A 26,580-nucleotide genomic window follows, 5' to 3' on the forward strand; every position below is an offset into this window, starting at 1 on the left:
CCTCTAGGACAACAGTAAGTTTCCACAGAACGGCCAGATCCACTCACTGTCAGATGAATCCTTGGGTACCAGACGCTGCCAGGTCAGAAAGGGAGATGGAACAGAGGCTATGGAGGAGGCTAGAGTGACTCTGACACCAGAGAAGAGAGAGGAGGTAGGACAAAAAAGCACATTCTTGTCATTATGTAAGTAAGCCACAATTGTGGATATAAGTAATTCACAATTGTGGATGAATGTGAAGCAACACTAACCAAGAAGAATAGGAAGGAAGAGGAAATTGAGACTCCCAAATAAGCATTTGATAAGCATTTTGTGAATGCTTTCCCTAGAAAGGGGGAGTGGGGGTGGGGCAGGGAACACAAGCCTTTAAAAAAAAAGAGAGACTCAGATAAAAAAAAATTTTTTTAAAACATCAAAAAACACCCAACAGCCTCCATCTCTTAACACTGTTACTCAGGCCCCTCGCTGCTATCAGCCTTTTTATTTCAATGTCATCTGTCATCGTTCTTTTTTCTTTCTCTTTGATTCAGAGATTAGCCGAGCATATTAATACATATGTTTCCCACTTCCTGCCCACACACTTTTATCTGAACTTCTTCAAGGCCTCACAATGAAACAAGGGCACTTCTTTAAAAACCAATGTGATTTTCCTAGCCAGCTGTCTGGTCGTCATTTCCTGTTGTCATTTTTGGAAGGCACAGATGTCTCCCTTCAGTCCACAGAGGTGGATTGATCTTTGGGAGAGATGCCGAGGATCCAGATTTGGACAAGGCAGCAAAGGACTTGACTTTCAAGGAGCTTGTGTTCTAGTTGAAAGAGACAAATGCTAAAGAAGCAAACAAACATGCAGTTATTGTAGAGCTTTTTAGTAAGTGCCCCCAACTGGATAACACAGGTCATGGTGTGGACTCGAATCATATGGGATGAGACTGTTAGAACCAAAAAGATGAGAAGGAATTGGCTGTGAAATGATTTAGGGGAAGGATATTCTAGAAGGAATTACAGATACAAAACCTTTGGGTGTCAAGAACAAGCTTGACACATTCAGAAAAAGAAGGGTGCAACAACAACAAAAATGAAAAGGGGAGAAAAATGTAGGTAGAAGGCAGATCGTGTAGGGCTTTCTAGGTCATAGCAAGAAAATTGAAATTTACACTTGGGGCAGTGGAAGATCATAGGGATATGTTAAGCAAAATGGTGCCACACAATGTCAGCATACCCCACTCTGGGTAAGATTGATCTCTCATCCATCACGACATTCACCATCAACCTGTCACCTAAGCCTTTGGCTTCTTTATGATGTGTGGTCATCCTATCCAAGAATATTGACTTCTCTCTTTTAATTCTACATTTGTTCTTTCAGGAATGTTTTATAGTTTTAATCATAAAAGTTTTTCACATTTGCATTGAAACTATTTATTGTAACGGTGTCTTCCCTTTCATTTTATCTTTTAATAGGATATTGCTTGAGGGGTGCATGTGTATGTGTCTATATAAAATGGCTGATATTTTCTGTATGTCAGTTTCATATTCTATATTACTAAATTATCTTATGATTTTTAAAGTTGAAATATTGTTATTGTTGTTCAGTCACTAAGTCGTGTCCAACTCTTTGCAACCCCATGGACTGCAGCACGCCAGGCCTCCCTGACCATCACCAACTTCTGGAGTTTACCCAAACTCATGTCCATTGGTCGGTGATGGTATCCAACCATCTCATCCTCTGTCATCCCCTTCTCCTCCTGCCCTCAATCTTTCCCGGCATCAGGGTCTTTTCCAATGAGTCGGCTCTTCACATCAGGTGGCCAAAGTATGAGAGCTTCAGCGTCAGTCCTTCCAATGAATATTCAGGGTTGATTTCCTTTAGGCTTAACTGGTTTGATCTCCTTGCTGTTCAGAGTGTTCTCCAGCACCAAAATTCGAAAGCATCAATTCTTTGGTGCTCAGCCTTTTTTATGGTCCAATTGTCATAACCGTACGTGACTACTGGAAAAACCATAGCTTTGACTATACAGATCATTGTCAGCAAAGTGATGTCTCTGCTTTTTAATATTCTATCTAAGGGCTGGAAGAAGCACAAGCTGGGATCAAGATTGCTGGGAGAAATATCAATAACCTCAGATATGCAGATGACACCACCTTTATGGCAGAAAGTGAAGAGGAACTAAAAAGCCTCTTGATGAAAGTGAAAGAGGAGAGTGAAAAAGTTAGCTTAAAGCTCAACATTCAGAAAACTAAGATCATGGCATCACTTCATGGGAAATAGATGGGGAAACAGTGGAAACAGTATCAGACTTGATTTTGGGGGGCTCCAAAATCACTGCAGATGGTGATTACAGCCATGAAGTTAAAAGACGCTTACTCCTTGGAAGGAAAGTTATGACCAACCTAGACAGCATATTAAAAAGAAGAGACATTACTTTGCCAACAAAGGTCCGTCTAGTCAAGGCTATAGTTTTTCCAGTGGTCATGTATGGATGTGAGTTGGACTGTGAAGAAAGCCAAGCACCGAAGAATTGATGCTTTTGAACTGTGGTGTTGGAGAAGACAGAGTCCCTTGGACTGCAAGGAGATCCAACCAGTCCATCCTAAAAGAGATCACTCCTGGGTGTTCATTGGAATGACTGATGCTAAAGCTGAAACTCCAATATTTTGGCCACCTCATGCAAAGAGTTGACTCATTGGAAAAGACTCTGATGCTGTGAGGGATTGGGGGCAGGAGGAGAAGGGAATGACAGAGGATGAGATGTCTGGATGGCATCACCAACTCGATGGACATGACTTTGCGTAAACTCCAGGAGTTGGTGATGGACAGGGAGGCCTGGCATGCTGCAATTCATGGGGTCACAAAGAGTCGGACACGACTGAGAGACTGAACTGAACTGAAGTGAAGTTTGTCATAGCTTTTCTTCCAAGGAGCAAGCATAATTATTAATAATTTACAATATTGTCTTAGCTCGGGTGATTTTGTTATTTGTATCAAAGTGATTCGGTCATACATATATTTATATGTATACATCTATATCCTTTTTTCAATTCTTTTTCATTGCAGTTTATTACAGGATATTGAGGAAGAAAAGAGATACACAACCAGGTGTCAAACTCTGCCACAAATGGCGATATTGCTACACAGGTTACCTGGAGATGGAGGATACTCTGTTAGGATGCCATTCAGAAATTCCATTTTTAATAGACTCCTGATTCTGTCCCCAAGAAAATAGCTCTGGGCTCATACTTGACTTGACATATATTAAAAATCTGTTTGGAAGCAAACTGTTTTTAAAGTACCTTTGATTTTAATTAGCATTTTAATTTTAAGAAAGGATGAGAGAACTAAATAAGCTTTTTCCATTTGAGTGTTGAAATCTGTACCATAATGTTACATTAAAATCATTCCTGGTGTGTTAATTAATAATTATCTTAGGAATATCGCAAATACGAAAGGCCACAGTGACTCACTAGCTTCATTTGAGCTCACTCTATTTTAAAATTCTATTAATTCTTGTTACGAATGACAAGATCCATTTAATTCCTTAAATGTGACATTTTACTGCACACAGGGCCTTTCATCTAAGTGAATTTATTGGCTGTGACAGACCCTAAAATTCGTTTTTATATTTTGAAATGCATTTTGTCAAATATTTTGCCTATCCTTAATTTGGTCCATGCCTAGACTACAGATAACTCTGACTGTCCTCTCCATGTCTGCACTCGTGGATGCGAAGAGCTGAGCTTGGTAAGAGCAGGAGCAGGGGCGGCAGGGAGAGAGTCAAGTCAGGGTGCTCGGTGAGCTTGCAGTGACCCAAGCTGGAAACAGACTTCTGTGCACAGAAGTGGCCTCTACTCTTTACACTTAGAAGACAGTAGTGGGATGGGCAGGATAAAATCACCTGACATGTTAAAAAGGTAAATTTGGAGACTTCCCTGGTGGTCCAGTGGTTAAGACTGTGCTTTCTGATACAAGAAGCACACATTCAATCCCTGGTCAGAGAACTAAGATCCCACATGTCTCTCGGCCAAAAAAAACCCAAAATGTAAAACAGAAGCAATGTTGTAGCAAATTCAATAAAGACTTTAAAAATGACCCACATCAAAAAAAAAAAAAAAAAAACAACTTTGAAAAAATAAACTTCTCACTATTTGTAGCACGGCTGCTGCTAAGTCACTTCAGTCGTGTCCGACTCTGTGTGACCCCATAGACAGCAGCCCACCAGGCTCCCCGGTCCCTGGGATTCTTCAGGCAAGAGTACTGGAGTGGGTTGCCATTTCCTTCTCCAATGCATGAAAGTGAAAAGTGAAAGTGAAGTTGCTCAGTCATGTCCGACTCCCAGCGACCCCATGGACTGCAGCCTACCAGGCTCCTCCATCCATGGGATTTTCCAGGCAAGAGTACTGGAGTGGGGTGCCATTGCCTTCTGCGTAGCACTAGGAGACATTAAAAAAGCTTGGGTGGAGCTAAAGAAAATGTTCTCCCAGCCTCATCTTAAAGTATTAAAATATTTACAGTATTATTTTCAATAAGACATGCCACAAATCGTAAGTGGTAAGATCAGCATTCACATTTGTATTTAATCTGCTGGAAGATGAGGCATTTTCTGCAGTCAAAGGAATAAAACTGCAGAAATGTGAAACATCAAGAGCAAAGCCAAGGCAGGCATCAAGCAGTGGCCCAACTCACAAATGTCTCATCCATTAAATTTCCATCTTCTCATTTCATATCTTCTGTTTGCTAAAACGATGATACAATTAGGAGCAGCTCCTAGTGATTGGAGAACACGTTCTGCTTCTGGGGCTTTGCTTCGTGCCCACTCCTCACCTCTTGTCGCCTGTGGTATTACAGTGACTTTCATGTAACCCATGAGGGAAACCGAGGCTCAAAAAGATCAAGACTGTTACCTCAGGTACATGGGATTCTCACCCAGGTCTACCCTTCCCCCTGTAACCTGTTGCCTCCTGGACCAAGGTTGTTGATGTCACCAAGGAAATGTTGACCCATTAAGGAAAACTGTGGAGAGCATTGCATGGTTCCTAGGACCCAGAGCAGGAGCAAAGCCCAGGACTGAGGTGTTGAAGGTGGTTACAGGAAGGACACATGCCTGGTGTGGCCTGTGCCTGCTTTAACAAGTAGGGGACAGTGAAATTGACTCCAGGCCAAAGTTGTCAGAAAAAAATCCCAGGACCCCCAGTTCAGCTTGAATTTCAGATAAATAACAGTTTTCTTTGGATGAGTATGCCCTGTGGAATACTTGAGATGTCCTATACTAATAGCTTGGGTTTTCCAGGAGGGTCAGTGGTAAAGCACCTACCTGCCAATGCAGGAGATGCAGGTTCAATCCCTGGGTCAAGAAGATTCCCCGGAGAAGGACATGACAACCCACTCTAGTATTCTTACCTGGGAAATCCCATGGGCAGAGGAGCCTGGTGGGCTATAGTCTATGGGGTCACAAAGAATTAGACACGACTGAAGCAACTGAGCACACACGTACTAATAGTTATTATTGTTCCTACAAAATTCCTATTGTTTTGTTTGCTGAACATGACAACCAGTTTCAAGACTAACCTTGGAGAAAACTGGAAGCTTCTGCCTCAGCCCCTTCTTGCATTGAGCAGCCATGTAACAAGGCTGAACTGCTCTGTTGGACAGACCACGTGGAGGACATGGTGAGTAGGGTCGCTGAGCCCAGCCGGGCAGCCCACCCTACTAGGCCCCCAGTATGTGAGAGAAGCCATGTGGAATGGTCCAGACTGGATCACCCCACCACCACCAGTGAACACCACTGAGCCATCCCAGTCTACACAAAGGGAACAGAGAGTGATCAGCCTGAAATTGTGACCCAAAAGATCATAAACAATAAAAAGGTGGATAAAGTCTTAACCACTGTGTGGTGGGGTGGCTCACCAGGCAGCAACAGATAAACAGACAGAAATGAGAAAGAAAAAGGGGAGAAAATGGAAGTCGAAGCTAAGGCCCATAGTCCCAGAGGAGCAATGAAAATCTCAAACGTCTCTGAGAATCTGGAATCTATGCAACTGTTTATTCCACATCAATTTTTAAATTAAAGTGTTTAACTTACTGTAGCTCGACCTTTGCTTGAGCCTATTGAGTGAGAGTTTTGGCATACCAATATCTTTTGAAAATTATGCCCTGAAACATAAAACTAATTCTAAGGCATGTTGCTCAGCCTTCACCTCTATAGGTCTTCCTTCTTACTACACAGTGCTTTTTAAAAAATAAATTAGAATGGCTTGTTTATGAGCCATCAGCAGCTGTTGATTCATTTGCTAATTAATGATTCAGACAAAATCAGTGTGTAATACCCAGCGATAACCAGTTTATAATTATGAGTTCTTTCCTTGTCATAAACCTTACAAATTACAGACAATTTTAGAATTTTTACTCATCACTGGTTACTGAATAGACTCTTTGAATGATTCTGGTCGTTATTTTATCAATTACATGCAAGCAAGAAACCTGGATCTCTCTTTTGTTCCTTATTCATTATCTCCCAGGACCAGTCACCACTTGTAGAACCTCCCCCATAAACAGCCTTCAAATTTATGCAGCACATCACAACAATCTTAGTTTAGGACCAAGACATCTTGAGAGTCCTTTGGACTGCAAGGAGATCAAACCAGTCAATCCTAAAGGAAATCAACCCTGAGTGTTCATTGGAAGGACTGATCCTGAAGCTGAAGCTCCAACACTCTGGCCACCTGATGGAAAAGACCCTGCTGCTGGGAAAGATTTAAGGTAAAGGGAGAAGGAGGCAGCAAAGAATGAGATGGTTAGATAGTATCACTGACTCAATGGACATAAGTTTGAGCAAACTCTGGGAGACAGTGAAGAACAGGGGAGCTTGGCGCACTTCGGCCCATGGGGTCCCAAAGAGTCAGATATGACTTAGCGACTGAACAACATTAATCTTTCTACTGGTTGTCTTTTTACCATCCTTATACTCTGCAGTTGTTTAAATAATGGCCCTCCAGATTCAAATCCCTGGACCAGGGAGTACGTGCCTTATGTGATAAAAGGCAGCTGTAATAAAGTGATGAATTTGGGGTGGGAAGATTACCCAGGATAACCTGGGTGAGCCACTATAATCACAAGAGTTCATATAATAGAAGGCAATAGAATTACAGCCGGAGGGAAAGTGATGTGATGATGGAGTGGGAGACTAGAGAGACGCACCTTGAAGATGGAGGAAGGAGCCCTGAGATGAGGAATGTAGGCAGCCTCTGAGGCTAGAACTGCTGAGAAAGGGTCTCTCCCCAGAAGCCCCTCCCAAAGGAACACAGCTGCGCTGACACTTTGATTCAGGGCATCTGACCTCCAGACTGTAGCAGAACAAGTGCTGGTTTAAGCTACTAATTTATTGGTAATTTGTAATAACAGCAATAGAAATCCAATATATGCCCTCAATTATTTCCTGCATCAACAAAGTCTCTTTAGGTCATAAATTTGCTCAAGTCACTCCCTAGCATAAAAACTTTCTATAAAAGCTTCCATTGGAGATTCAAAAAGTTCCTTAAAGAAGCCTGCAGGCACTGTTCCAACCCACCTCGGCCCTGGGGGCCTTACCCTTCTCCCCACCTCCCCACTAAACTAGCAGACAAGGCTGGAGTCTTCTTCCTGTTCCTCAAGCCTTCTGCATCCTTCCAGCCTTCATGCCTGGGACAGAGATCAGAGTGTGTCTCCGTGGCTGTCCTTTCCCTCCCTAGTCACACAGGGCGCTTGCATTTGGACATGCCCCTACAATTAACTCCTAGCAGCAGGTTGACCCCCTCCAGCCCATCCCCCTACCACCCTACCTGCTCTGGCTCGGCTCTCATCTGACAGTCGATGCATAAAACGCTGAGCCCCCCAGAGGCTGTGGGGCGACATCATCCATGTGTCCCTGCAGAGCAGGGCCCCCACACCCACAGTGGGTGTGAAATGAGAGAGAGAGAGATCCACTGCTTGTGTTAAGTGGCTGAGATTTGGGGGTTGTTTGTCACAACAACTGTCCGGATCATTCTCATTCCAGGTATTTGCACAGCGGCCTCCCCGGGCCTCAGGCCCCTCCTGAGGGTCCTACATAAAGGAGTCCCTCCACCCACGTGCGCCTCTTATCTTTCTTCACAATAGTTGCTGCTGTCCCCAATATTGTTTTGTCTTTTTCTTTACTTGTTCACCCTTGTATCCTCAATGCATCTGGCAGAGAGTAAGTGTTCAGTACGTACTGGTTGGATGGGTGGACGGACAGGTGGGTAGGTGAGTGGGTGAGTGGATGGATGGTGGAAGGAAGGGGAGGGCCCATGGGGTTGACAAATGCAGGACTTTTGAAAAACTGGGAAGAAGAGGCTAACACAGCTAGAGAGACATGTAGAGATAAACACAAATAAGTTATGCATGCTTTATATGTTATTCTAAAAATTCTGATCTTTATTTCATGGGAATCAGGAAGCCACTGAGGTTTTTGAGATCAGAATTTTACTTTGGCGGCACTGTTAACAGTATTTGGGGTAAAAAGATTGGAGGTAAGTTGACCAATTAGGAAACCACTTGTAATAATAGTAAAAATAATAAATATAATAAATAACAAACAAATAAAATAATAATAATTTAAAATAGTAATAAAGAATAAGTACCATATACCGACACACATATACGGAATCTGAAGAGATGGCACCGATGAATTTATTTTCAGGGCAGCAGTGGAGAAACAGACATAGGGAACAGACCTATGGACACAGTGGGAGGGGAGGTGGGAGGGGAGGAGGGAGACGGGGAGATGTATGGAGAGAGGAACATAGAAACTTACAATACCATGTGTATAACAGATAGCCAATGGGAATTTGCTGTATGGCAACCGGAACTCAAACAGGGGCTCTACAGCAGGCTGAAGGATGAGGTAGGGAGGGAGATGGGAGGGAAGAGACCTGGAAGAGAGGGGACATGGTGTACCTATGGCTGATTCTTGTTGATGTATGACAGAAAACCACAAAATTCTGTAAAGTATTTTGTAAATTATCTGTAAATTCTGTAAATTATCCTTCAATTAAAAAATTAAACAACAACAAAGAAAGAATATGAATTGGATGAAAATGGAGCCTATTATAGAGAGGGAAATAAGTCAGAAAGAAAAACACCAATACAGTATATTAACGCATATATGTGGAATTTACAATGATGGTAACAACGACCCTATATGCAAGACAGCAAAAGACACACAGTTGTAAAGAACAGACTTTTAGACTCTGGGAAAAGGCGAGGGTGGGATGATTTGAGAAGCTAGCATTGAAACATGTATATTACCATGTGTGAAATAGATGACCAGTCCAAGTTCAACGCATGAAACAGGGCGCCCAAAGCTGGTGCACTGGGACAACCCAGAGGGATGGAATGGGGAAGGAGGCGGGAGGAGGGTTCAGGATGAGGACACATGGACGCCCATGGCTGATTCATGTTGATGTATGGCAAAACCACCACAATATTGTAAAGTAATTAATCTCCAATTAAATTATTGTATCATAAGTCTATAACAAGCACAGCACTAATAATGCAATTGCATTGGAGTTCATTTAATCTTCACAACAGCCATAGGGGTGAAGAGGTATTAATATGTCTGGCTCCCCTGATAGCTCAGTTGATAAAGAATCTACCTGCTATGCGGGAGACCCTGGTTCGATTCCTGGGTTAGGAAGATCCCCTGGAGAAGGGAAAGGCTACCCACTCCAGTATTCTAGCCTGGAGAATTCCATGGACTGTATAGTCCATCAGGTCGCAAAGAGTCAGACATGACTGAATGACTTTCACTTTCATTTAAAAGACCTGAAAACTGAAGCACAGAGAGGCAAGTAACTTGCCAAGATCACATAGCCTGTGTGAGCAGCAGAGATACAGTTTGAAACAAGGCAGTCCGATTTCCCAGGTCCCACGTGCTTAGGTCCCAATCTTACACTGTGATCACTGTTACCCTCAGAGACAGTGACAGCGGACAAGGAAAGAAGAGATCCCAACGTGAGGAAATAGGCATCAGATACGGCTCCAAAACTGAACCACAGTGAGAACTAAGGTGGGGCAGGACCTGGCCCTTTTTAGTGTTTAACCTCTTCTCACACGAAATCTCCTGGATCAGCAAAGTAAGTCCAGAAAGAGGAAAAACAAATGCCGTATATTGACACATATACGTGGAATCTAAGAGAAAATGGTATAAAGGATCTTACGTGAAGAGCAGAAATAAAGACACAGACAAATGAATGGATGCCAAGGAGGCAAGGGCTGGGGTGGGAGGAATTGGAAGATTGGGATTGACACATATACACCATTGATTTTTGTTGTTTAGTCGCTAAGTCGTGTCTAATTCTTTTGGGACATCATGGACTATAGCTAGCCACACTCCTCTGTCCATGGGATTCTCCAGGCAAGAATACTGGAGTGGGTTGCCATTTTCTGCACCAGGGGATCTCCCCCCACCCAGGGATCAAACCTGCTTCTCCTGCATTAGCAGGTGGATTCTTAACAGCTGAGCCACCAGGGAAGGCCCGAACACTATTGATTTTATGCATAAAATAGACAACTGATGGGAACATACTGCACAGCGCAGGGAACTCTACTTAATGCTCTAGGGTAAACTGAATGGGAAGAAAGTCCAAAAAGGGAGGGGGTATATGTATCTGTGTGGCTGATTCACTTTGCTGTACAATAGAAACTAACACAACATTGTAAAGCAACTCTACTCCTAAAAAAAAATTCCCTGGATTTTTTTTTGCTGTTCTTGTTTTTGTTAGAAACCAAGCTTTGTAGTATTTTTTTCTCCATGTGACACACCCATGACCTCAGTGTCCTCACACACATGCCTGGCCATTTCTGCCATTTCACCCAGCATCTCATGGGAAACAAGGGGAGGCCAAGAGAGAACTGCAGAGAAACAGGCAGAGACTCACAAGTAGTAAAGATGATGAACGTGTTTAAGAAGTCTGAACAAGGACTAGGCTTACTCTCAAAGAAAGTGAAGTCACTCAGTTGTGTCTGACTCTTTGCGACCCCATGGACTGTAGCCTGCCAGGCTCCTCTGTCCATGGGATTCTCCAGGAAGGAATACTGGAATGGGTTGCCATTTCCTTCTCCAGGGGATCTTCCCAACCCAGGGATCGAACCCAGGTCTCCTGCATTGCAGGCAGATGCTTTATCCTCTGAGCCACCAGGAAAGCCCCAGGCTTACTCTCAAGCAATGTTAATTTCCCTGGATATGCTTCACCTTGGTCGCCCCGGTTCTGATCTTGGTGGTATGTACTCAATTGCTCCTTCATGTCCAACACTTTATGATCCCATGGACTAGAGCCCACCAGGCTCCTCTGTCCCTGGAATTCTCTAGGCAAGAATACTGTGGAGTGGGCTGCCATTTCCTCCTCCAAGGAATCTTCCCAACCCAGGGAATTGAACCCATGTGCCCTGCATTGGCAAGTGGATTCTTTACCACTGAGCCACCTGGGGAGCCCTTGGTGGTGGGTATTGACAAATACTGACCAAAGCTTGGCACTCCAGACTCAGGGTGAGATCAACAGAAGGTGTTCAGTCCCAGGCTCATGGAGCTCTGTCTGCTTTAGGTCATCTGTTGATTTGATCACAGGCCCTTTTTTATTCCAAACTGCGCATCTAGGCATGTATGCCTCCTTGCTTTGATCCGGGGCTGGCACTGTGGTAATGGTAATTTTTTCCTGTGGTATGCATGAGCATTCCTATGGGAACATAATTTAGCTGGACATATTAAATCATGTCATCAGCAGTCATGAGCAAGTGAATTATTGATCAATGGCTGTGAAATCAAAGTGTATCTGCAGAATCAGAATGGAAGCAGAGATTCATTTACAGTCAGCTTTATTCTGGAAGGTCTCCATCTGACAGGGCACTGCCCAAGAATGATCTTTTCAGGGCTTTGTGTCTTAGGCTCTTCAGGACCTGTATGATGTCTTTGAAAGGGCCGTGCAAACCCTCAAGTAAATACAAGTTCTATGGTGCTTTTCATTTCAGGTGCTTGTCTTGTATTTAGGAGCTGGAATATACAGAAGGACTTTCCAGTCTGTGTATTACCTAAGCCTGCCGCCTCCACTTCCACCGCCCCCTCCCCCGGATTCCTCAGCATCTGCTGAGTGATGCCGGCAGCACCAGCCCAGGCACTGGCTCTTCAGCTTCTTTTCCCGGTTTGCGTTGTTTTCCCACATACATCCACACATTTGATCCCTGGCTTCTTAGCCCTCTTCTCATACAGTCTGGGGAGGATGATAATTGAGCCTGCGGATGAGGGTGGTGGATGGCATTGGTGGGGCGCGTGTAGGTATCTGACCCCAACTTCTAGCACTCTCTTAGAAGATGGAAACATGTAACATGTGTTGTTTCCTCCCTGCAGGTCCTACTTGCACAAGAAAGGCTAGCCGCATCATCTTAACCACAGATGAAACTAACACGTGTCCATAGACGGACTGGTTAACAGCTTCGGTAAAAGTGTGGTTTGGGAGAGGCGGCTGCACACTCTCAGAGAACTGAGGTTTGGCTTCAGATTTTATGGTAATTCTCATCTTTACTGCAACCATAAGCAAGTCTCATTATAAATCCTGTATACTTAGTCTTCCCAAGGGCCTCGGGCTGAGGGATATGCAAATATTTTTTGATGAATGTAATGCAATCCTATATTTGGAAGACAGGTCATGGGCATGTGATGGTGGCCGAGACCAAGACCCTCCCTTCTCTGTATGAAGTGGCTGTTACTCGGAGAAACTGTGGAGTTTGGGGAAACTTACAGGAAGGAGCAGGAAGAACAGGATCCCACATCATCAGTTACGTCAAGTAAACCGAGGTCAAGGAGCAGGTGACACATACTACTGTCAGAATACATCGCTGTGATCACTGAGCTGACAGTGTATGTATTGATGAGATTGACATAAGAAGTTCTTGTAAAATTTGGGAGGATTTTCATAAAATGATCAAGATAGGTACAATTTCTGTCAGGGCCCCATCTGCCTATACATGGCTGGAAAGCATCTGATTCAGATTATCCTGACATCTCGGAGTGGGCTTTGCTTGAAGCAGTTTTTATGGCCTGCAGACTCCGAGAAGCTTGAATGTCCGATTTGTAGATGAACCCACAGTCAGTCATATACACTCCCTAGCTCTGCGGCCTCCTTTTCTGAGGTAGACAGGACCTAGGGAAGGCCCAGTGTTTTTTCTTTTGGTGATTTCAATCCCAGTTCTTCACTTAAACCTCTTATTGTAAATTATAAATGCAATACAAATATATAACACAGACATGCATGTGCAACTCGCATGAGGCAGGCGCCCTGTGCCTGCACTGCTGGAGCTGGTGGCCAATTACATTTATAACCCTCATCACTGATGTTTCTCCAGCCCACTCAGGGAAGGACCAGCGTGACCAAAAGAAATACCTTTCTGCCCAGCATCACCTTGGAGAAGCAGAACCCCACCTGAGTCTGAGCCGCTGATGGAACGATATTAGTAATAATGACGGTAATAGCACACGCTGTTGTGTGTGCTTACTGCGTGCCAGGCATTCTTTCAAACACTGCGTGCTTTCACTTACCCTTTCAACAGTCACATGATGCAGAAACAGATGAAGAAACTGAGGCACGGGGCTGGATAGGAGGCGGCAGCAGGATAAAATGTTGAGACAGGAAAAAATAGAGATGGAGACTTGATGTGTCTCTTTTAACCTCTTGTCCAAATTTCCAAATTGGCTTCCCTGGTGGCTCAGACAGTAAAGTGTCTGGCTGCAATGCGGGAGACCTGGGTTCGATCCCTGGGTTAGGAAGATCCCCTGGCGAAGGAAATGGCCACCCACTCCAGTACACATGCCTGGAAAATTCCATGGACGGAGGAGCTTGGTAGGCTACAGTCAATGAGGTCGTAAAGAGTCGGACACGACTGAGCAACTTCACTTCTTCCAAATTTCTGCTGACGATCCCTTGTTTTTCTGCTGACAAGCATGAAATGAAGGTCATTATACTTACAGCATGAGTTTCTCAAGTGTTCACACACACAGGGTTCAGTGTCAATCCATGGGTCTGATAAGACTTATAAACTCCACCCAACGACACAGAACACATGGTGATACAAAACAAATAAGGCACATTTGCAACAGCCAAAAATTGCTTTGCATAGTAAAGTGTGACTTTAATGAGTTCTAAGTGTTACACTTGCATGATTTACAGTGGACACTCCCTAATAGCGACAATCCTACAGCTGGCACCCTGGCAAAAACTTTCAAGTCTCATCTTCATCAGAGAAATGATTTTCTTTTCTGTAAATGTCCTCTAAATGAGAAGAGGAGTTTGTATCAGTTATTTGACCCCGAAAACATAGTATTGATCTACAAAGTGAATTTCAGGAGGGAGAGAGACAGGAAACAAGAGGGAAAATAAAAGATTTTTAAGTGACTTATACGCGGTGAAGCCAGAAGAGTGTCCTGGCTACAGAGAAAGGAGAGCTGCCTCCAGGGCTATCGCATCTCATGCTGTTTGCACTGACCACTTACTCAGTCTTACCGAACCCCAAGTCCCCTTGTATCTTACTTACCTGCTGAGGCAAAGCCTGTAACAGTGGAAACGAACATGGAGGTGATAGTTAGGAAAAGCATCGTTGGAACAGTTACAGACTGTGTGTTATCTACAGGTCATCGGACAAAGGCCAAGGAAACCGCAGCTGCCTTGCACAAAGAGTTAGAGGTGGTCCCAGCCAGGCTGTGATGTGAACAGAGTGACAAAGTGAGGTGCAAAATAGAACGGAAATGGCACCCCAGGCGCTCCCGGGCAGGAAGAGAAAACTCGTCCACGTCCAGATGCATTGCTGTGGGCTTTCCTAGCTGTTTGGTTCAACACAGTGGAAGCCTGAAGTCAAATTCCAACCAGCTTAATGCTAGAGAAGATCCCCCCATTTCAGTGACTTAATTTCACCTGTTCTGCCCCACCACATGCATATTACATAGCTGACCTGAAAAAACCATGCTGATTCTGAAGAATAAATCAATTCCTACAGACAGGATCCAGACCAATGAACGTTACAGAATGCCTGAAAAGGCCTCGACCTGGCCCCCCTCCCTCCCCCAGCAGCCATGTGACCTTCAACCTCCCACTGAAGCCCCCGGGCCTTGTTTCCACATTAAGAAATGGATTTTTTTTTTTTAATGTCTGCTCCATCTGTGTCAGGTTTGGTTTGTCTGCTGCAGTTGTAAGGATCAAATAAATTCATGGCACAAGAGCGTTCTGTGTACTGCACAGCCATCTGAAAAAGCCTGTCTCCCAGATAGAGTCTCCCCTTCAGGGCCCCATTGTGCTTAGCTTGGCTTCCCTGGTGGCTCAGACGGTAAAGAGTCTACCTGCAATGCAGGAGACCAGGGTTCCATCCCTGGGTCGGGAAGATCCCCTGGAGAAGGGAATGGCAACTCATTCCAGTATTCTGGCCTGGAGAATTCCATGGACACAGGAGCCTGGTTAACTACAGTTCATGTGGTCACAAAGAATCAGACACAACTAAGCACCTAACACTTCACACTTCAGGGATATTTGACTGTTTGGGCCAATAGAATGGGTAGAAGTGTATTTTGCATGTGAAAAGGATATTCATTTTTAAGGGCCAGAGAATGGACTGTCTGGGTTGACTTGTGTCCCACAAAACATCATCATTAATGGAAATGGGAGCTGAAGGACCAATAGGATGAAGGTGGCAGAGATGAAGACAGGATTGAAGAGAGAAATGTGAAGTTTGGAAATATTGAAACTGAGAAGTGAACTGATTGAGATCTACAAAGGCATTAAAGTGCATATAGAAAGGGAGACCATTAAAATCTACGACATTAAAATCTGCCACATGCTGGTGGGACACACGCACATACACACACAGCCAGTGGAGGTTGATGCAAATCTATACGGGGGAATTTTTTAGAAATGAGTAGGATTCAGTCTTAAAAAGATGGGCACTGAGAGGAAAGGGGACACTCCTGGAGAGGAGAAGGTTAATTGACCATTGGTCAAACCAGAAACAAGGAGGCATTGATCAGTTTCACAGGAAGAGATGCTACAGTTTGTACAGAAATCATTGCTCTGCTCAGTTCAGAAGAGAGTTCAGCATCTCAAGGAAAGGATGTTATTGCCTGGCTCTCTCCTTCCCCTTCCTTTACCTGCAATGCCAGGTAAAGTGACATTGAGCAGACAGAAGCCAAGCTTTCCACTGAGAAGGTGCACTTTTGGAAGAAGGCCGGCCTTGGGCATGCCCAAGAAGATCTACTGGTGAAGATCGTCTTGTTGTTTATTGTTTATTTTGTGGTTCAGTCTCTAAGCTCTGTCTGACTCTTTGCAACCCCATGGGCTGCAGCACACCAGGCTTCCCTCTCCTTCACTAGTTCTCAGAGCTTGTTCAGATTCATGCCCATTGAGTCAGTGACGCTGTCTAACCATCTCATCCTCTGCTGCCCCTTCTCCTTTTGCCTTCACTCTTTCCCAGCATCAGGATTTTTTCCAGTGAGTCAACCCTTCGCATCAGGTGGCCAAAGTATTCGAGCTTCAGCTTCAGCATCTATCCTTCCAACAAATATTCAGGGTTGATTTCCTTTAGGATTGACTGGTTTGATTTTGCAGTCCAAAGGACTCTCTAGAGTCTTCTCCAGGATTGTCTATGTCTTGTTTGCTGGACCCGAGAAACTTCTACTGCTGGTTATGGGAAATTGAAAATAAACACTCCTTCTTTCAGCCTTCACTCACCAGGTTCAAACTTTGGGGCCCAGGACTCAGGAAACCTGCTCCCAAAAACACAGTAGATAGAGATCTTTTTTCCCTAACAAATGTTTAAGCAACTTGGGAGCAATCAAACAACATGTCCTTCCTACTAAGAGAATAAGAAAATTCTGCACTCTGTTTACTGGGGATGGGAGATCCACATTATCGGGATCTGCCCAACGAGAGTCTCACATTGACAGGGTGTCTTGGGTCACACAGCGCTCCGCTTCTCGGAGCCTCCAGGGACACGGCCACTTACTGCACAAGATGTTCATGTACCACAATTAGAATTAAGTGAGCATATGGCAGAAAAAATCTGCTCACAGGAAAAAAAAAAAAAAAAAACGAAAACTAATATCGCAGGGAAATGGTGCGATTTAGGCAGAGTCGTCTGCGAGTCTGTGGACACAGCGATGCCCAACCGGAGGATGAAAAGCTAGGGGCCACCCCGGGGAAGATGGCAAGTTCTGGGAGTTCAGACCACCCCTGGCTTCTGCCTGCAACCAAACATCCAGCTTCCCATCTCTACTGATGTCAGTGTCTCCTGCAAGGATTACTCAAACAAGGTTCCTCGCTTGGCAGAATCAGTCCTTTTAACTGGGATTGAAAGATACTTCACAGAAGCAGAATTAGCATTTTTCACCTTGACTTATATTTTAGTTACTTTGGCTTCGAAAAGAATTTCATTGAATGCTTCCCCAATACAACTCATGGGTCATAGAACCCAAGAACACCCAGGCACCTCCCATAAGGAGGCAGGACAATCATGCTAACAGTCTCATTCATCAAAGAAAGGCTTCTCAGCTTTGCAAAACATGCCCTTTCTTCCTCCAGTCACCTTGTAACTATCAAACTGGCCAGAAAGGTGTCTCTAATCTCTGTTACTTGCCAGCTTTGGCTCCAGATGAGCTGTCCAAGGGAGCCCCAGACTGTGACATATGGCTCTAGTGAAGGGAAGCTAGTTATTAAATATGACACTCCTTTGGTCCAGTGTTCTCACAAATAAAATCCAATTTTGCTGTGCGGGTTCCTAATTCGAGTTCCTGACAACGATCTCACTTAGCTTCACTTCACTAACCACGAAGAATATGGAACTCAACCAGTAACAGGACCTGGAAAATGCTTGTGGTGACTCTAATCCGCCACACCTCCAGTCCGCATGGCCCCCTGCAGCCCCTCTCTGAATCCTGGCCAGGCTGGAGTAGCCAATAATATGTGACACAGTCAGACAGGGTCAGGCCACCCCAGTGACCTCATGTCAACCTGATTCCCTTGAATGCGGAGGTCCTGGGGGTTAAGACTTCAGCACAGGGATGGGATGGGGGACAATTCCACCCACAACAGCATCTTATATTTCTTGGTGTTCCCAGCTCTCAGTGTGTAGGTCTCCTTGGAAACGAGAGAGGAGTCATGGAGGCCAGAGAGGGAGAGATAGGAAAGAAAGAAACAGGGGAGAAAAGAATGGCCCTGTGTATAGAAAGAGAAGGATAAAGTTTAAGAAGAAGATGAGGGCAGGAGACCAAAGGCTATGGGGATAACTCTGGTGAAAGAATGAAAAAACTACCCTATCAGAGCTCCCCACTGCTCCAAAAAGGTGACTCTCAGGACAGCCATCAGCTGGAGGAATAAGAAGGAAATAAGATCGCAAACAGTGTAGAGAAGACCAGTGGTCAATGTGGGCCAGGGGGTGGGGAAGAATATTGTCGTCAGGCAGGACATGAAAAGTGGTTGAAAGACTGGAGCATCAGAAAAGAGAAGAGAGGAAGCAGAGGAGAGAGGCTGAGAATGTGACTGAGAGATGCAGCTTCCAGTAACCCTTACTACACGTCTCACTTAAATGCTGGCAGAGAAACAGACGACTTCAATTCTACTGAAAGAAAGTGAAAGTGAAGCCGCTCAGTCGTGTCCGACTCTTTGCGACCCCATGGACTGTCACCAGGTTCCTCCATCCATGGGATTTTCCAGGCAAGAATACTGGAGTGGGTTGCCGTTTCCTTCTCCAGGAGATCTTCCCAACTTAGGGATTGAACCCGGGTCTCTCACATTGTAGACAGATGTTTTACTGTCTGAGCCACCAGGGAAGTCCGTTGGCAGGTTGGTTAATTCTACTACTCTGATTACTGGCCTAGAGAGCGGCTATAAGAAGAAATAGACAACAGGAAATAGAGAGGAACTAAGTGGACAAGCATCTAATTCAAAATTACAGAATTTTCTATGAGCGCAAAATAGAAACCTATCTGTATAAACAGGCATAATTTTAGGCATATGGATACAGGTAATCGCATCACAAATGCTTTGGGATAGAGGTTGGCTGTATTTAGTTGAAATTAATATCAAGAAATAGTCCTAAGTCATTTTGCCTAATGCATCATAAAGAATTCAAATATTCTAAAATGTGATGAACAAAATGAGAAAAGCCAGCTTTACCTCTGCGTTTGATTCTATCAAAGAAAAGAAAAAATCAGTTCCCATCTAACAACTGCTACATAAATAGAAAAATATTTTATAAACATGACACCAAATAAACTTCTCCGTGTCTAAATTTTCTTTCTAAAAATATGTAGGCGGTAAAAAAAATTGTTACGAAAATATTCCTACACAAAGACACAATGTGTTATCACCTTGTAAAGGTCCTTAGATCACCATGAATGTTTCACTGTATGGATGTAGCTGTTTCTAAGTCAGGTCTGGAACATGTGTCGTGGTTTATTTGTAAACAATATATTTTTAATGAAACCCTACAGTCCACTTAGGGAAACTAATTCTATACCCAGCAGCAGCGCATGTAGAGAGCACCTGAAAGTTTTTAACACTAAAATGAGAATAGACTCCTCCAGGTATCCCTGTGCTGGAGTAAAAGTACTTAAGAGAATTCAGGGTGTGGATAGAATATTCTTTTCAGCTAGAAAAGGGCCAGGAGTCAAGGGAGGCAGGAAGCCAGGAGAAGACAGTCAGTCGATGTGCTTAGAAATTCCCGGCTTCTCATTATTAAAGTGCTGTCTGTTCACCTGCTCCATCCAAATCAGAGCGTCAAGCCTGAGCCTTGCGCTGTGAACCAGGATGTCTGGCACCGGGCAGCTGGATGGCTCTGAGCATCTTCTCTTGTCAGGGATGAATGAATCATCTCCAAAGATGTCAGCATCTGCCCAAACCCTTCTCCATTAGAATAAATGGCAGATGGTGGTGTTTTTATATTTAATCAGCTCCACCAAATGCAGCTTCATCTCTCATAAAACGAGACCATCTGCAACGTGTAGGTGTGCAGACCTCACTCAAGTCCCGCTACTGAAGCTTTTCTCGGGGAGGTAAAGACATCCATGCTAACGTTTGTTGACATGAACACAATAAGCCTGGAAATCCTTTAACATAAAGCCCCATGTTTTTCATAAATACTTGTATTTAATAATCCTAAATATTTATAGTTGGAGTGCCCTTCATAGGAGGTTTGCAAGGAAGGTTTATGCTTCCCGCCCAGCAGAGCTTGCAACCATGTCTGGGAAGCCTCTGGTTCTAAACTGTCTGAAATTGCTCTCATGACAAAAGCGATCCTTTTCTTTGCCTGTAAATTGCCTCGACACACACTTTCATCTTGACTTTGACATGAGTTCTTTCAGAGTAGGTCAGTTGTGGCTGCCAGAGCAGTCACCCTGAGACACACATACACACATACACACTCTCTCACACACATGACCACAACAACATCAACAAGATATGTGTAACACAATCACTGGCACATCACCACCTGGGTGGAGTCCGACCAGGTATGAAAAATGGAATACTTATTTCAAAACCCTGGCAGATGGAACCCCCACTCTGTTGGCCACACAAAGCAATGAACAATCTTACCAGCAACGGTAGTCTTTACATTTTATTCCCTCTAGAGCTGGAAGTGAAGGTCAGCAAAACAGTGGTCCAGAGAGCTAACTCTGTTCCCATGGTGAGAGCCTAATGGCTAGGGACCTGTGTCCCCAGGATAGAGGAGTCTGCAGGTGCAGGAGGCTCAGGATTCAGGGTCTCAGGGAACAAAGAAGAAAAGCAGTCAGTTTCTCCCCAGACACAGGGTTACTGTGGAATCAGGAGGTAAGATGTCATCCAACTTGAGAGTGTCTTTGGATTATTAGTTTAAACTTTGACCAGCGCCAGCCTCTCAAAGCCCAAGCCCCTTAGCCTAGCACCCAGGGCTCTTCCATCCTGGCCCTGGCTGCTCCCCACCCTCCTCTGCTCCATGGCTCTGCATTCTTCAAAGAGCACCTCAAAGATGTTGGCTGAGCAGCTTTCCACCACCCCATAGTCACCCACTTCGCAGGTTCCCTCTGCCCTTTATGTTTGCCAACGCAAGTCCCAATTACATATTTGCTGTTCTGTCTCCTCAAATCACTCCGCATTCAGCTGTATATTTGGTATTTATCCCTTTCTAGACTCCTCACATGAGCCCAGTGTAGAATGAGGAGGATAGGATAGATCTCTTGACTGAATGAATGCACTGCAGGCTTTTGCTGTATAAAAGTACCAGATCTGAGGAAGAGTGGAAAGCCACTGGACTTACTATTTTTCCTCCACATTAACAGAAAGGAAAAATAAATAAATAAGAAGGATGAAAGGAGCGGGAGGAGGAATAAGATGGTATGTGAAGGAGCATTCATTGGCAAAAAGTCAAACAAAATTAAGAATACATTGTATTCCAGGATCTTCGGGAAAATGCACCACTCGTCACTAAGCAGCTGCCCATGAGTTATACCCATGGGTTATTACCCACTAGGACATCCAGCAGGATCTCAAATGTCACGTGCTCCAAGAAAGCCTGTTAATTGGCCCTGCCACCCACTCCTTCCCTACAAGCCCATCACCAGTGCCAGGTCTCCTCTCCTTTCTTTTCCCTTAGGAAATGGCCCTATCACCCCCCAGCAACTTGGGCAGGAACTAAGGAGCAGTGAATCCTATAAATGGAGACCTCAGGACCTCTCATCCTTCCAGTCACCGCTTGCCCCACTAATTGTGACACCCCCTGTAGCCATTCAACAAAGCCCATCAGCTGACTGGTGGGTTCCTCCAATACAACCAGTGTTTCAGCTCTCTGTAGATAAATGGCCTAAATAAAAGTATATGGAGACCTTTGGGAAGTTCCTACCTCTGATTCTCTTGGCAGATACATGTTTATCCTTTTTATCCCATGTGCATTAAAAATGGTAAGTCAGAAAGAGAAAAACAAATATGTATTGACATATATATGTGAGATATAGAAAAATGGTCCAGATGAAACTATTTGCAAAGCAGAAATAGAGACACAGACATAGAGAACAAGCATATGGACACCGAGGGAGAAAATGGGGGTGGGATGAATTGGGAGATTAGAACTGACAGATAAACACTATTGATATTATGTGTAAAACAAGTAATTAATAAGAACCTATTATAAATCGCAGGGAACTCTACTCAGTGCTCTATGGTGACCTAAATGGGAAGGAAATCCAAATAAGAGGCAATATGTGACTATATATTGCTGACTCACTTTTCTGTGCAGTAGAAACTAATGCAACATTGTAAAGCAATTATATTCCCATAAGAAAAAAAATGTTTAAGGTATCTAATTCAAGGTCATAGGGTTGCTCACTTGAAATTTGCCTAGTGTATCTTTTTAACCCCATGGACTGCAGCACTCTAGTCTTCCTTGTCCTTCACTATCTCTCACAATTTGCTCAGACTCATGTCCATTGAGTCAGTGACGCCATCCAACCATCTCGTCTTCTGTCATGCCCTACTCCTCCTGCCTTCAATCTTTCCCGGCATCTGGGTCCTTTCCGGTGAGTAGGCTCTTCACATTGGGTGGCCAAAATATTGGAGCTTCAGCTTCAGCATCAGTCCTTCCAATGAGTATTCAGATTTGACTTCTTTTAGGATTAACTTGTTTGATCTCCTTGCAGTCCAAGGGACTCTCAAGAGTTGTCTCCAGCAACACAGTTTGAAAGCATCAATTCTTCAACACTCAGCCTTCTTTATGGTCCAACTCTCACATCCATACATCACGACTGGAAAAATCATAGCTTTGACTATATGGACCTTTGCTGGCAAAGTGATGATGTCTCTGCTTTTTAATATGCTGTCTAGGTTTGTCATAGGTTTTCTTCCAGGGAGCAAGAGCCTTTTAGTTTCATGACTGCTTCACTTTACCAGGCCTCACAGCGACAGAAAGACAACATCCCTCTCAGAGTCTCTTTAAAATGCTCCCAACTAACAATCCAGCCATTCTCTCAGACTTGCTTCTGGTTTGAACTAATTAACACATTTCTGTGCCTTTAATAAAGGACTTAAGTTGTGAGATCCTGCATTTATTGAAACATGGTTTCATGTGTGCCGCGGTCCCTCTCTTTCTGAAATCTTCCCAAATGCTTTGCAAAAATCACAGCCAAGCCCAGGCACTCCACTCACCAGGAAGGTGAAGACAGAGTGAGTGATCTTCTGTTATTTTGATTCACAGGTGCCTTAAGCTCAGTCCCTGGGTTTAAAGTGAAAGTTGCTCAGTTGTGTCCAACTCTTTGCGACCCCATGGACTATACAGTCCATGGAATTCCCCAGGCCAGAATACTGGAGTGGGTAGCCTTTCCCTTCTCCAGAGGATCTTCCCAACCCAGGGATCGAACCCAGGTCTCCCACATTGCAGACAGATTCTTTACCAGCTGAGCCACCAGGGAAGCACAAGAATACTGGAGTGGGTAGCCTAACCCTGCTCCAGTGGATCTTCCTGACCCAGGAATTGAACTGGAGTCTCCTGCATTGCAGGCAGATTCTTTACCAACTGAGCTAACAGGGAATCTCCCTGGATTAAGCACCAATTAACTCCTGTGACATGAATTCAGCCCCTTCCTGCCCCGAACCTCTGTTTCCTTTACTCTTAAAATGGAGAGAACAGCAGTGTGTGTTTTAGACCACGGCTGGGAGGATTCTGTGAAATCTTGTATTCACAGCACCTAACACAGGTCTTGGGGCATCACAGCACCTCGCGGTTGATTTCCTCCTCCATCCTGTCTCACCTGATTAGGAAAACAAGGTTTCACATGATCCAGGGGCCTACCTGCTGCCTGTAACTTACACAGAATTATCATATCTTCCCATACATAAATATACATAAGACGAGTGGTGTAACATTATTAGCATAATGAATATTCTAATTATGGCTCTAACATTAAAACTGCCACCAAACATTAATCCCTGGGGAATACCAATTGCCAAGGAGGTAGTTACCAACTCTTTTGGGGTGTGCTGTGAGGATTGAACTTGTGAAATCAAGGAGCCATCCCACTTTCTGAAACACAGGAGGAAATCTGCTACAACAGAATACCAGCAACATACACAGGGCCCCTTTACTAACACAGCATGGCCATACCATTTCTCTTCTCATAGAATATTACTGTGGGGACAGAAGAAATGAGTGCGGAGAATTTAATCCAGACCATGGATGGAGGATTTACATGGGCTGGAGGCTGGCTTATGCATTTCCCCACATTTCTCAAATAGTTCAATGAAGGTGTTTAGTAGCACACTCCCGTTCTGTGCTTGGGGGTCTGAGGTGCAGCGAAGTTAAGTCATGGTTAGTGCATGCTCAGCCACTAAGTCATGTCTGACTCTTGTGACTCCATGGACTGTAGCCTGCCAAGCTTCTCTGTCCATGGGATTCTCCAGGTAAGAATACTGGAGTGGGTTGCCATTTCCTTCTCTAGGGGATCCTCCCAACCCAGGGATCGAACCCGAGTCTCCTAAACTGGAAAGTCAATTCTTTAGCACTAAGCCATCAGTTCAGTTCAGTCACTCAGTTGTGTCTGACTCTTTTCGACCCCATGGACTGCAGCACGCCAGGTTCCCTGTCCAAAGCCAATTCCCGGAGTTTACTCAAACTCATGCCCATTGAGTCGGTGATGCCATCCAACCATCTCATCTTCTGTCACCCCCCTTCTCTTCCTGCCTTCAACCTCTCCCAGCATCAGGATCTTTTCCAGTGAGCCAGTTCTTCGCATCAGGTGGCCAAAGTATTGGAGTTTCAGCTTCAGCATCAGTCCTTCCAATTCAGGACTGATTTCCTTTAGGACTGATTTCTACACAGAAGAGCCATCAGGGAAGCCTCTAAACTATAACGAAAACAAGAGCTGCCACTTCTGAGTGTTTCCTCTGGGCTACATTTCCAGAGCCATTTGCACAAGTTATCATCACTGTTACTATGCCGGCATGCACATCAGCACTGCTGCTGCTGCTGCTGTGTTGCTTCAGTCGTGTCCAACTCTGTGCAACCCCATAGACGGCAGCCCACCAGGCTCCCCTGTCCCTGGGATTCTCCATGCAAGAACACTGGAGTGGATTGCCATTTCTTTCTCCAATGCATGAAAGTGAAAAGTGAAAAGTGAAAATGAAGTCATGTCCAACTCTTAGCGACCCCATGGACTGTAGCCCACCAGGTTCCTCCATCCATGGGATTTTTCTGGCGAGAGTACTGGAGTGGGGTGCCTTCTCTAGTACTCAGCAAATGTCCTACAAGAGAACAGCAGTGGAGCCGGAACCTCCCCTAGGTCATCGCTCCTTCAGGGCAGACAGAAACGCCCAGAAACACTCCCCCATTGTCCAGGCTCCCACAGCTCCCTGTCAGGAAGCTGTGATTCAAAACCCATTTGAGCAAACTCTGAGAGATAGATAGTGGAGGACAGAGGAACCTGGTACACTCCAGTCCATGGGGTCGCAAAGAGTCGGACATGACTTAGCAACTGAACAACCACCGTCAGCTACCACACACCAGCTACCTACACACTGTGTTCTGGAGTTCAGCAGTTAATCTGATACAACTTCTTATGGTTTCTTTTAAAAGAAAGGAAATACCGGAATAGCTGGCTGCAAAAATGGACCTCAAGTGCCCATTAAAGGATGTCTGTTAAGCCAGAGCAAAGTCTTCTCGAAAGGGTAAGAAGTCTGTCTTCAGCACACCCTGCCTCCAGAACTTAGTCAGTAACCCAGATGGGCATAAATATGGCCACAGTTTGTGCCTATGGGTGTAAGAATGGGCAGGAGAATGTGCAACACATCAGGAAGCTGGGCTGGATAGAAACCAGCCTTGACTTTGACACCAGATCTGCCGAGGACATCCCCACCTGCACTGCCCTGTTTAAGTCCATGAGATAAAAAATGGAGGGTACAGTGTAAGAGCCAGACCAGAGCCCTGCAGGCAGGTGAGAGAGATCAGAGTGAGGGGAGTCACTCTGTCTCTGGAGGAAAGTCCCGGAGGTCAGTTCCCTGCAAATGTAGGCTGCCAGGAGCAGAGTCTGTCCCTCCAGGAGACGGCAGACCTCAGACAGTCTCTTATCCGGACATGGCCCTGAAGCTGGGAGCAGTAGCCGGGAGATTCACTCCGAAGATCCAAAGGTCAGGGCCTCCCTAGTGACCTTCTGCCTGAAAGTCGGCCCCTTTGTTCTCCGAGGATCCAGGGCCAGGAGCAGGCAAGACCGAGGACACAGGACGGAGGCAGTGGCCAGCTCCCGGGGCCGCAGGTATCCCTAGGGTAAGGGGGTTGGTGACAGTGGTAGATAGATGGATGAGGGTTCGGTTGAACCGTGCTGGTGTAAGTGTGGGAAATGAATGGGAAGTAGGCAGAATTGAAGGCAGAGAGCTGATTAGGTAATTTGAATAAGAAATCCAAACAAGAAGCAAGTCAAGAGGTCTGAAATATGTGAAATGAATTAGACATGGTGGCTGATTGGTTAGAGCACCAACCATTCAATAGGGGAGGACAGAAACGACAAGTCCCAGGTATTGACTTGGGAGACGGACTGATAATAAAAA

Source organism: Bos grunniens, chromosome 11 (genome assembly GCF_055505025.1).
Source record: "Bos grunniens cultivar Pamir isolate PY7600 chromosome 11, Bosgru_T2T1.0, whole genome shotgun sequence".
NCBI classification, from domain to species: domain Eukaryota; kingdom Metazoa; phylum Chordata; class Mammalia; order Artiodactyla; family Bovidae; genus Bos; species Bos grunniens.